The sequence below is a fragment of the Rhinoderma darwinii genome, chromosome 4, assembly GCF_050947455.1.
Source record: "Rhinoderma darwinii isolate aRhiDar2 chromosome 4, aRhiDar2.hap1, whole genome shotgun sequence".
NCBI classification, from domain to species: Eukaryota; Metazoa; Chordata; class Amphibia; order Anura; family Rhinodermatidae; genus Rhinoderma; species Rhinoderma darwinii.
In genome coordinates, this window is record NC_134690.1 from 240,795,554 (window position 1) to 240,807,287 (window position 11,734).

The window sequence follows — 11,734 nt, forward strand, 5'->3', positions numbered from 1 at the left end:
AACGGATCAATTTTTTTCTGCACATGCACAGACTAAGGCTACGTTTACATCTCCGTCGGGGCTCCGTTCATGGGTTCCGTCTGAGCTTTCCGTCAGGGGAACCCATGAATGGAATCTGATCTGAAACAAATGGAAACCATAGGTTCCCATGACGGAAAGCTCAGACGGAACCCATAAACGGAGTCTTGACTCAGATGTGAGCGAAGCCTAAAAATGAAAGCAAGAAAGATGCAAAGATAAAAACGGATATGTTATAACTGATGACAAACTGATACAAACTGAAAGAAAAGAGTCAGTTTTTTTGAGCCAAATGTAAACCATTAGCGCCGGATCCGCTACCATTCAAATCAATAGTGATGGAAACGGAAACCTATGGTTTCCGTTTGTGTCAGTCAGGGTCCCATTCCGACGGAAAGCTCCGACGGTACTTCGGAATGGGACTCTGGTGCAGATGTGAACGAAGCCTAAGGCTGGGTTCACACGTGGCGGAATTTCACTTAAATTCCGCTGCGGACACTCCGCAGCGTTAATCCGCAGCGGAGCCGTTTCTGCATTGACTTCCACTTCTATTTAGAAGTGTTCGTTTAGACGATGCGTAACATTCCGCTGCGGAGCATAGGCTGCGGAGCGGAATTTGGTGTCCGCAGCATGCTCTGTCTGTTGCGGAGCAGTGGCGGACTCATGGCGGAATTTCTCCATTGACTTCAATGGAGATTCTAATTTCCGCAATGAAGTCCGCAGCTGTCATGCACATGTTATGTGTGCTGCGGATGCGTCTTGCTTTTTTGCCATGACATTTCTTCATTCTGGCTGGACCTATGTATTTCTAGGTCTACAGCCAGACTGAGGAAGTCAATGGGGCTCCCGTAATGACGGGAGCGTTGCTAGGAGACGTCTGTAAATAGTCACTGTCCAGGGTGCTGAAAGAGTTAAGCGATCGGCAGTAACTGTTTCTGCACCCGGGACAGTGACTACCGATCCCAATATACATGTATCTGTAAAAAAAAATGAAGTTCATACTTACCGAGAACTCCCTGCTTCTGTCTCCAGTCCGGCCTCCCAGGATGACGTTTCAGTCTAAGTGACGGCTGCAGCCAATCACAGGCCAAGCACAGGCTGCAGCGGTCACATGGACTGGCGCGTCATCCAGGGAGGTCGGGCTGGATGCCGAAAGAGGGACGCGTCACCAAGACAACGGCCGGTAAGTATGAAATTCGTTTACTTTCACTAGGGAAAGTGCTGTCCCTTCTCTCTATCCTGCACTGATAGGGAGAAGGGAAGCACTTTTCCCGCAGTCCGCAGCAGCTAGTCCGCATCAATTTTCTGCACATTTTGTGCAGATCCGCAGCAGAATCTGCAACGCAGATTCTGTGCGGCATTGATGCGGACAGTTGCGGAGGAAATCCGCCACGTGTGGTCATGCCCTAACTTGGAATGTTATCACAATGCACAAATGGTGCAGAGTAAAAATGACAAATTCAGCTCCGCTTCATCTGTATCCATTTTATTACATATAGAAATTCTTTATACGTGCTATTAGGCATTCACATGCACAGCCATTATACTCTTTAAGTGGAGCACAATATGGTAGAGCAACTATTAGTAAAAGTAAAATGAAGTCTTTTATTCTTGTGGATAAAAAATAGATAACACAGAAAGTTCTGTCAGAGCGGGATTAATCTAATTAGAAGAAGCGCTGGTCCGTCTGGCGGGAAAGATTTGTTACACTATAATGTGCAGTATGAGAGAATGCTGCTTGTAAAATAGAAAAGTTATCACTGCACATGAGTTTTAATTGGACTTGTATGACAGGTAAACCCCATTAATAAGAATTTTTCTGAAGTGCTATCTGGGTAGATTTAGACACAATTAATGCAAGTTCTTGTCGTTATTACAGCGTTTTCTCGGTGGCAGTAGTTTATCCACAAAGAATTAAATGCAAAGGTCTATTGAGCCTTTCGGAAAAGCACAGAATATTAAGCTAGCGCACAAAGACATTTTGAAATACCTGCGTATAAATCCCCGTGAGCATACATGTCAACCACATAGCGACAGAACTGATACTGATCTAACAAAACAGAAAGGAAAAAAGACCAATCAACAGAACGGCTACTTCAAGATGGTTTATCCTCAACAAGAAAGAAATATACATACAATACAGTGGTTACAAACTCTAGAAAATGAAGTGTCGTGTAATACCTGAATAGCCAGAATCAAAGGAAGAGCTGAATTGCTGTATATGTTTTATAGTGAATTGTATATTCGAGGCAGATTTATGATATTGTAAAATAAACTAAGTGTGCAAGGTACAGCTGATATAGGAAATAGAAATCTAGGAACTATTGGGTCATTTAGAAAAACATTTTAGGGCCTATCTGAACCTACAGCACTGCAGGGTTCTATTTGTTTTGATAGAAGGTCCAGGTGCTACGGCTTTGATATACACAATAAAAAAATCTTGTTTTATAGCCGTGTATATCAGCCTAAAGAATAGTGTACATACATAGGAGCAGACTTACTAATGTGTCTGTGACTCGAAAGTGTCAAAAAATACGTAAAATTTTGGTGCAAATTGGCATAAAATTTGAGGTTTGCATCTCACTAGACACTTTTTAAAAATGTTCAGAAAAGGGGGCATAATTTAACAAGGGACTAAAATGTCACAAACAGAAAACACATTGGAGTATATTTGGCAATGAAATTGCATCGGTTTTCTGGTGCAATTTCCTTTGACAAGAATGGTGTACAGGCTTAACTCCATATTTACTAAGCCCCAAACGTTCTTAGTCCAACACTTGCAAATTGTCTGAAGAATTGTACATGTCTTTATCTTTGCATGCAGTTCAACTGATGTAAATGCTGCCACTTTTTCTTTGCTTGGAAATTTTGTTAAGGGGGAGGGATTCTTAAGTCTCTTAGTACCCATGGTAGAGACTGCAAAATGGCTCCCCATTATACGTATGTATTGTCCAGCAATTTATGAATGATCGGTAACCCTGATTAACTCCTAATATTCCCGGTGGTTTGGGATGGTGCATTATGGAATAGTGCACTATGGACATCATTTAGGAAAACTAGAGCAAAGACATTTTCTATGTAGCAACCAATCAGATTACAAAACTTTAATTTAAGGATATGTTCACAGACAGCAGATTAGAAATGTCAGCACATCTAAATTGGGTTGTTTCTGCAGCATGTGCATGGATTTCTGCAAGCTTAATTAAGATGTCACTGAAATGTATGCAACAAATCTGCCACGTGTGAATATACCCTAAGTGTGCAGTATAGAATATGAAGGCAATAATCAGATTGGTTTCTTAGGGCAACTCTAGCACAATTTGCAAAAGGACATTTCGCTGTTCAATCTTAAAAGTTTTGTCTAAAAACTACCCCAGTCCATATTGACATCATAGAGAGGGTCCTCTGGAGGACCTGGCACATACATGCCTTATATGAATGGCCATTCATCTGAATTTGTAGCTGTCCGTGGCGACAACATCTGATCGCTGGGGGTTTGAGTAGCTGGACCGGTAGTGAGCAGCTTCATTTTAATAAAGAATTTTATAAATGAAACAGCCCCTTTAATCTTCCATTTAAGATGTGGACTTTGCATGCCACTTTTTCTTTCCCCCTCCCCCTCCACTTCCCTATATTTTATTTCTGGATCCACTCCTGATCCAATAGCATAGTATATCCAGCCACTTTACTATTCTGCTGCCAGACAGTGTGAACACTATATAAGGTATTCATTTTCTGGTAGGAACAAAGTGAAATATCAAATATAGGAGGTTACTGGGCTACAAGAGAGTTATACAAAAAGAGAACCGTACAATGCATTTATTCTTCATATTTGGATTAATCACTGGAAATTACACCAACAAATTACTTTATTTTCCATGGCACAACTGTATTGTATATTTTAGATGATCTATTCACAGTCTTTTGCTTCTTTGCTGGAAACAAGTGCCTGACTATTAGGATTTCTAGACTATTGGATGTCATAACAAACAATGTATTTGTAAAGCCAGAATCACACTCAGTTTTGATGCTGTTATTTGATACGTTTTTAACTCAGTTTTTAGCCAAAACCAAAAGAGGATCAGAAAGGAAGGAAAGTTATAATAAAAAAAAAAAAGACTGCTGCATCCCCTTTTTTGTGTTTGCTCTTGTGTTTGGCTATAAAAAACCCTAAGCCATAAACTGCATCAAAACTGTGTGTTCCATACATCAGTCTTAATATAAAGAAAGTTGGAGTAAAATGTGCCTAATTTATTAAGAGGCACCCACCCGCCTTTTAATAACTTGGATGCATCTGTGTGCCAGTAAATGGAATGCACTACATTTGCGCCATAATTTACGCCAGCCTCTTTTATACAAATTATACAAAATTTTTGGTGTCCCTGCCCTCTTCCAATAAGCATTGCCCACTTTTTAGAAAAGTGGTGTGAACAGTGGAAACAGTCTGAATTTTTACCGCAAGTTGTGACTTTTGTGCAGCTCGCAACTTTCTACGCTAGAAAACTGGAGTAGAAAAGTTAATAAATTCCCCTCGATTGTGTATATTCTTCCTTTAACTAAAACATTATTAGTGTGAAGGTACTGGAAACCGTGGAAACAATACAGTATTAAATTAATTTAATTTGAATTTACATAGTTTTTTGATAAAAAATATCTTTAGAATAACCTTTGATTCAATATATTATGTAATTTTAAATCAACACAAATGGACATCACATGTTAAAGACTATTTGTTTTATCTGGAGTCTTTTTGCCACTTTTACAATTTCATTTTGTGATTCCCGCTTGTTACCTCTGGAAATTCTTCATCAGTATTCATTTGGCTATTTACCTTGTGTCTGAACTTTGGTTTCCATCTTATCCTTCTTTTCTTCCTTGGTCTTCAGCTTTGTTTTGCTTTCCTCTGATGTTTCTGTATCCGTTTCCTTTATGGCTTTTGGTACCTTTGTGTCAGATGTTTTAGCCTTTACTTCTTTCTGTACATTTTCCTCTGCCAAAGAGACCTTTGCTTTCTTTTCATCTAAAAGCAATAAAACAAAATAAATTTTCACATTTAGAAGCTGACTTAAGCGTAAATCCAGTAAATGAATGAATTAAAGTGCAATGCATAATTATGCATTCATTAATTTATCTTTAATGTATAAATTCAGAGTAAATATTTTAAGGGACTGGAATTGCTTTATTCATTGTCATACCGTTTTGTGCTTTTGGAAAAAAAAAATATTTACCTATCACAGAAATACTAAAGGCTATGTTCACTTTTTTTTATTTTATTAAATCATAATTTTTGGTGAATTTACACTTTTTTTAAATTGACTTAGTTTTCCGATACAGCTTCTATGAATCCTGTACACATAGAAGCTGTATCGTTCGCTATCAGATGATCTGACAGCTCGGCTGGGAAGTGGATTCTGTGTGTATCTAACAAACGTGACCACCATAATACACTCACATCTAAGTTCATGAACAGGACCTGCTCTCAACCGCGCCGTTAGTTCAGCTGAACTGACGGAATCGGCTCATAGCGAACTATACAGTTTCTATGTACAAAGGATACATAGAAGCTTTATCGGAAAAACTAAGTACAGTTTATAGTAAAAGTCCATTTAACTGGTTGCCAACACAGGACGAGTACTTGGCGCATTAGGACGAGCATTCTCGTCCTGTGTGACAGCCGTCTGTGCGCGCGATCGAGAGCGGGGCAACGGCTGTAATACACAGCCACGGCCTCGCTCTGACAGCGGAGAGGAGAGAAACATCTCTCCGCCGTTAACCCTTTGAATGCCGCGATGAAAGCTGATCGCGGCATTCAAGGAGAGGGGACTGCACATTGATCGCGTAACAGAAGATAACTGACGCGATCAAAGCCCATAACTCATATGGCCAGACAGCACAGGGTCCATTGAAGGACGCCAGGGCTGTCTCAACATAATAATAATAATAATAATCTTTATTTATATAGCGCCAACATATTACGCAGCACTTTACAATTTAGAGGGAACATGAAACAAACAATATCAGACATTACATAGTGACAAAGTTCATTTACAATTCAAACCTGGGTAGTGAGGACCCTGCTCGCAAGAGCTTACAATCTATGAGGACATAAGGGAGACACAAAGTGTAACAGTCTTTGTTCTGTACAATAGTCCGGCCATTTTTATACACATGCGGTGGTAACATAAAGCTGCATGAGCCGGTCACCAGCCACTATCCGTGTATGACGGACATGAAGAGAAGGAGTGTGAGGGAATCTTATTCTGATGACTAATCTAAATGGAGGGCCATGGAAAGGAGTCAGATCAGGGAATGTTATAGGCCTGTCTAAATAGATGTGTTTTCAGGGCACGTTTAAAACTGTGGATATTGGGAATTAATCTGATTGTCTGGGGTAGCACATTCCAGAGGACGGGTGCAGCACGAGAGAAATCTTGGAGACGGGAGTGGGAGGTTCGGATTATGGAGGATTTTAATCTAAGGTCGTTGGCAGAACGTAGAGTCCGAGTAGGGTGGTAGACAGAGATGAGGGAGGAGATGTAAGGAGGTGCAGCACTGTGGAGAGCTTTGTGGGTGAGAGTAATAAGTTTGAATTTTATTCGGAAGGGGATGGGCAACCAGTGCAGTGACTGGCACAGATTAGAGGCGTTGGTGTAGCGGTTGGTCATAAAGATGAGCCTGGCTGCTGCATTGAGGATAGATTGGAGAGGGGAGAGTTTAGTGAGGGGAAGACCGACTAGTAATGAGTTACAGTAGTCAAGACGAGAGTGAATCAGAGCAACAATGAGAGTTTTTCCTGTTAGGGCAACTGAGGTATGCCCTAACAACTGCCTGTGTACAATCAGTACATAGGCTAATGTCTAAGGACTAATGCCATTGCAGTTACAAAATAAAAATGAAAATTATAAATCCCTTTATGGGATAAAAAAAAAAAAAAGTTAAAATGAATGTAAAAAAAATTAATGATAAATAAATAAATTGTAAAAAAAAATACACAAACACATTTTTTTATAATAAATCAACTTTTTAAAATATAAGTCCCAAAACATGAAAAAATAGACATATTTGTTATCGCCACGACCGTAACAACCTCTACAACAAATGTATAACATTTATGATGATCGGTGTATGGTGTAAAAAAAAAATATTAAAACTTTTTATATAAATTAAACAATAATGTATTTGTACCAAAAAATGGTACCTACATAAAGTACAACTCGTCCCGCAAAAAAAAAAGTCTCATACAACTAAATCATACAAAAAATAAAAGAGTTATGAGCGTCAGGATGCAAAGAGGGAAATATAAAAAAAAATTGTTCTGTCCTCAAGGCCAAAATTGCCCATGTCCTTAAGGGGTTAATGTTTTTTTTTTTTTTAGAAAACACCAAAAACATTGTTTTAATAAAAAAAAGCTTGCAAAAGTGTACATAGCCTTGCATAGCCTTACATAGCCTAACATAGCCTGCAATTTTCATGTAAATGCACGAAAAATTTATTTAAAAAAAATTGCCAATGTGGCTTTATAAATTACATTTCTAAATACTGCATAGCATAATAATGAGGTATAACGCTATTTATGATTCAAAGCAATAGATTTAAGATTAAAGGGTAACTAAACTTTCAAAAAACTTCTGACATGTCATAGTGGCTTGTCAGATGTTTTGATCAGTGGAGCACTGAGACTCCCACCGATTGCTAAAACGAAGTGGAAGAAGGGCTCGGGTGAGCGCTGAGCTGTTATATTTCTGATAGTCTTTTCTCGTAAAGCCGAGCAAATAGTGTACGGGCTCATAGACTTTCTATTGAGCCCATACACCGCTCACTTGGCTTTCCGAGAAAAAACGATCAGAAACTAAGCGGCTCAGCACTCACCTGAGCGCTTCTGCCATATTTGTTTAGTAATTGTGAGAATCTCAGTGCTCGGACTCTCCCCAATCAAAACTTCTAAGATGTCACTATGACATTTCATACGTTTTTTGAAAGTTTAGTTACCGTTTAAGTGTCAATGCTTTATAGTTTACAGGTATTATATTAATGAAATAAAATAAAGATTTAGAACAGTATATGTTTTGTTGGTGCAGTCTATGATCGTAAAATGCAAATCAGTACAGATGTCCAGGAAGAATTAAAAGGGTTGTAAAAGATATGTTTAATTAAAAAACCTCCCCCACATAAAAAGATAAATAAGTAAAAATGAAAAATAACATACTTATTTGTTTAGTATTTATTATTTAGTAATTATTTAAAATAGTAATTCATCAAAATAATTAATAAATATAACCACTGTATTATCTGAAAATTAGCATTCTTAACACTAACCTTTGGCTGGAGCTTTTTTCTCAGACTTCACAGGTTTCTCTGGTTCTGCTTTTTCAGCTATTCAAGAAAGAAATATGCCGATGTCAGAAATGGGACTAGAAAGCAAAAGGTCTCTTTAAAATATTGATTTTAGCTCATTTTCATGAACCTGACAACCAGTCTGGAGATGACTATGATGTATATACACACTATCTGAACAAAAGCGTGTGGACCCTCACACCTATGTGAGCTTGTTGGATATCCCATTCCAAAACCACAGAAGTAAAGATGGAGTTGGGCCACTGTTTGTGACTTTAACAGCCTCCACTCATTATTTTTTTAATGTGTCTGTGGAAAATTGTGCCAATTCAGCCAAAATAGCATTTGTGAGGTCAAGCACTGAGGTTGAACAAGATGATTTAGCCAATATTTAAAACCACTGTATTATTGAATTATCTGTCAATTAGAATTCTTAGCACTAACCTTTGGCAGACTTTACAGGTTTTTCTGGTTCTGTTTTTGCAACTATTGAAGAAAAAATATATACAATTGTAAAGCAGATGATATTATTTATGATACACAAACACACACACACACACACACACACACGCGCACACACACGCGCACACACACGCGCACACACACACACACACACACACACAGACACACACACACACTATCTGAACAAAAGCATGTGGACACCTGCCCCTCACACCTATATGAGCTTGTTGGATATCCCATTTCAAAACCATAGAAGTTAATATGGAGTTGGGCCACTTTATTGCGACTTTAACAGCCTCCTCTCTTTTTTTGGAGTGTGTCTGTGGGGATTTGTGCCAATTCAGCCAAAAGAGCATTTGTGAGGTCAGACATTGATGTTGAACAAGATGATTTGGCTCACAATCGGCTTTCCAGTTCATCCCAAAGGTATTTGTTGTGGTTGAGGTCAGGACTCTATGCAGACCATACCAGTTACTCCACACCAAATTTGTTAAACCATGTGTTCATGGCACATGGGGCCCAGTCATGCTGGAACAGGAAAGGGCATTCCCCCAACTGTTGACATAGAGTTGGAAGCATACAAGTGTCTAATATGTCTTTGTATGCTGTATCATTAACTTTACCCTTCACTAGAAATAAGGGGCCTAGCCCAAACTCTTTAAAAAACAGCCCCAGACCATTTTCCCTCCTCCACCAAATCTAACAGTAGGCACTATGCCTTCCGGTAGGTAGCATTCTCCTGCCATCTACCTAACCTAGATTTGTCCATTCGACTGCCAGATAGTGAAACGTTATTCAGCACGTTTCCACTTTTACAGAGATCAGCTGCAGCATTCTTTACTCCACTCCAGCCTATGCTTGGCATTGTGTATGGTGATCTTAGGCTTATGGTGCAGCTGCTCGACATTGAAAACCCATTTCATGAGGCTCCTGAGCAGTTAGTGTACTGTATGTTCACATGTAAACGCCCGAAAAACGGCCAAAAAATTGGAAGCAGAACGCCTCCAAACATCTGCCCATTGATTTCAATAGGAAAAACGGCGTTCTGTTCCGACGGGCCGTTTTTTACGTGGCCATTTTGAAAAACGGATGCGTAAAAAAACGGCCGCAAAGAAGAAGTGCAGGTCACTTCTTGGGAAGTTTTTGGAGCTGTTTTTCATAGACTCTATTGAAAACAGCTCCAAAAACGGCCGTAAAAAAACGCAGCAAAAGTCGCTAGTGGCATAAAAACAGGAGCTGTTTTCCCTTGAAAACAGCTCCGTATTTTTAAACGTTTTTGAGTTTGTGTGTGAACATGCCCTTATTGTGCTGATATCAATTCCAGATGTGATTTGTGACTCTGTAGTGAGTTATGCAACCGAGGAGAGGTAATTTGTACACGTCACGCACTTGGCGGCCCAATTCTGTGCGTTTGTGTGGTCTACCGCTTTGTGCCTGAGCAGGTGTTACTCCTAGACGTTTCCACATCACAAAAATACCACTTACAGTTGACTGGGGCAAATCTAGCAGATCAAAAATTTCACAAACTGACTTGTGGCAAAGGTTGCATCCTAAAGTTACTGAGCTATTCAGTATCCCGAACAACAACCAATGTTTGTCTATGGTGATGGCATGGCTGTGTGCTTGATGTTATGCACCGGTTTGCAATCGGTGTGGCTCCTAATTGCAATAATTAAGTGGGGTGTCCACATTCTTTTGGCCATGTAGTGTATATATTCACTAAATGAGGGAGGGAGCACCCGATTAGTACACAATGGGTTGCAAGAAGGAAAGTAGAATACCAAGCCTCAACACATAGCAAGTTAGATGTAATAAGTTACATCCAGGTTCATAGAATCTTCTTTACAAACAGACCTGTATCTAAATCTTCATCAATAACAACAGCAAACCAATGCTTAGTAGAAGCAAACTTTTGGATATTTGCAATCTTTTTGTGACCTTGGAGCTAATTATATATATATATATATATATATATATATATATATATATATATATACACAGTGAAGGAAATAAGTATTTGATCCCTTGCTGATTTTGTAAGTTTGCCCACTGTCAAAGTCATGAACAGTCTAGAATTTTTAGGCTAGGTTCATTTTACCAGTGAGAGATAGATTATATAAAAAAAACACCAGAAAATCACATAGTCAAAATTATATATATTTATTTGCATTGTGCACAGAGAAATAAGTATTTGATCCCCTACCAACCATTAAGAGTTCAGCCTCCTCCAGACCAGTTACACGCTCCAAATCAACTTGGTGCCTGCATTAAAGACAGCTGTCTTAAATGGTCACCTGTATAAAAGACTCCTGTCCACAGACTCAATTAATCAGTCTGACTCTAACCTCTACAACATGGGCAAGACCAAAGAGCTTTCTAAGGATGTCAGGGACAAGATCATAGACCTGCACAAGGCTGGAATGGGCTACAAAACTATAAGTAAGACGCTGGGTGAGAAGGAGACAACTGTTGGTGCAATAGTAAGAAAATGGAAGACATACAAAATGACTGTCAATCGACATCGATCTGGGGCTCCATTCAAAATCTCACCTCGTGGGGTATCCTTGATCCTGAGTAAGGTGAGAGCTCAGCCGAAAACTACACGGGGGAACTTGTTAATGATCTCAAGGCAGCTGGGACCACAGTCACCAAGAAAACCATTGGTAACACATTACGCTGTAATGGATTAAAAACCTGCAGTGCCCGCAAGGTCCCCCTGCTCAAGAAGGCACATGTACAGGCCCGTCTGAAGTTTGCAAATGAACATCTGGATGATTCTGAGAGTGATTGGGAGAAGGTGCTGTGGTCAGATGAGACAAAAATTGAGCTCTTTGGCATTAACTCAACTCGCCGTGTTTGGAGGAAGAGAAATGCTGCCTATGACCCAAAGAACACCGTCCCCACTGTCAAGCATGGAGGT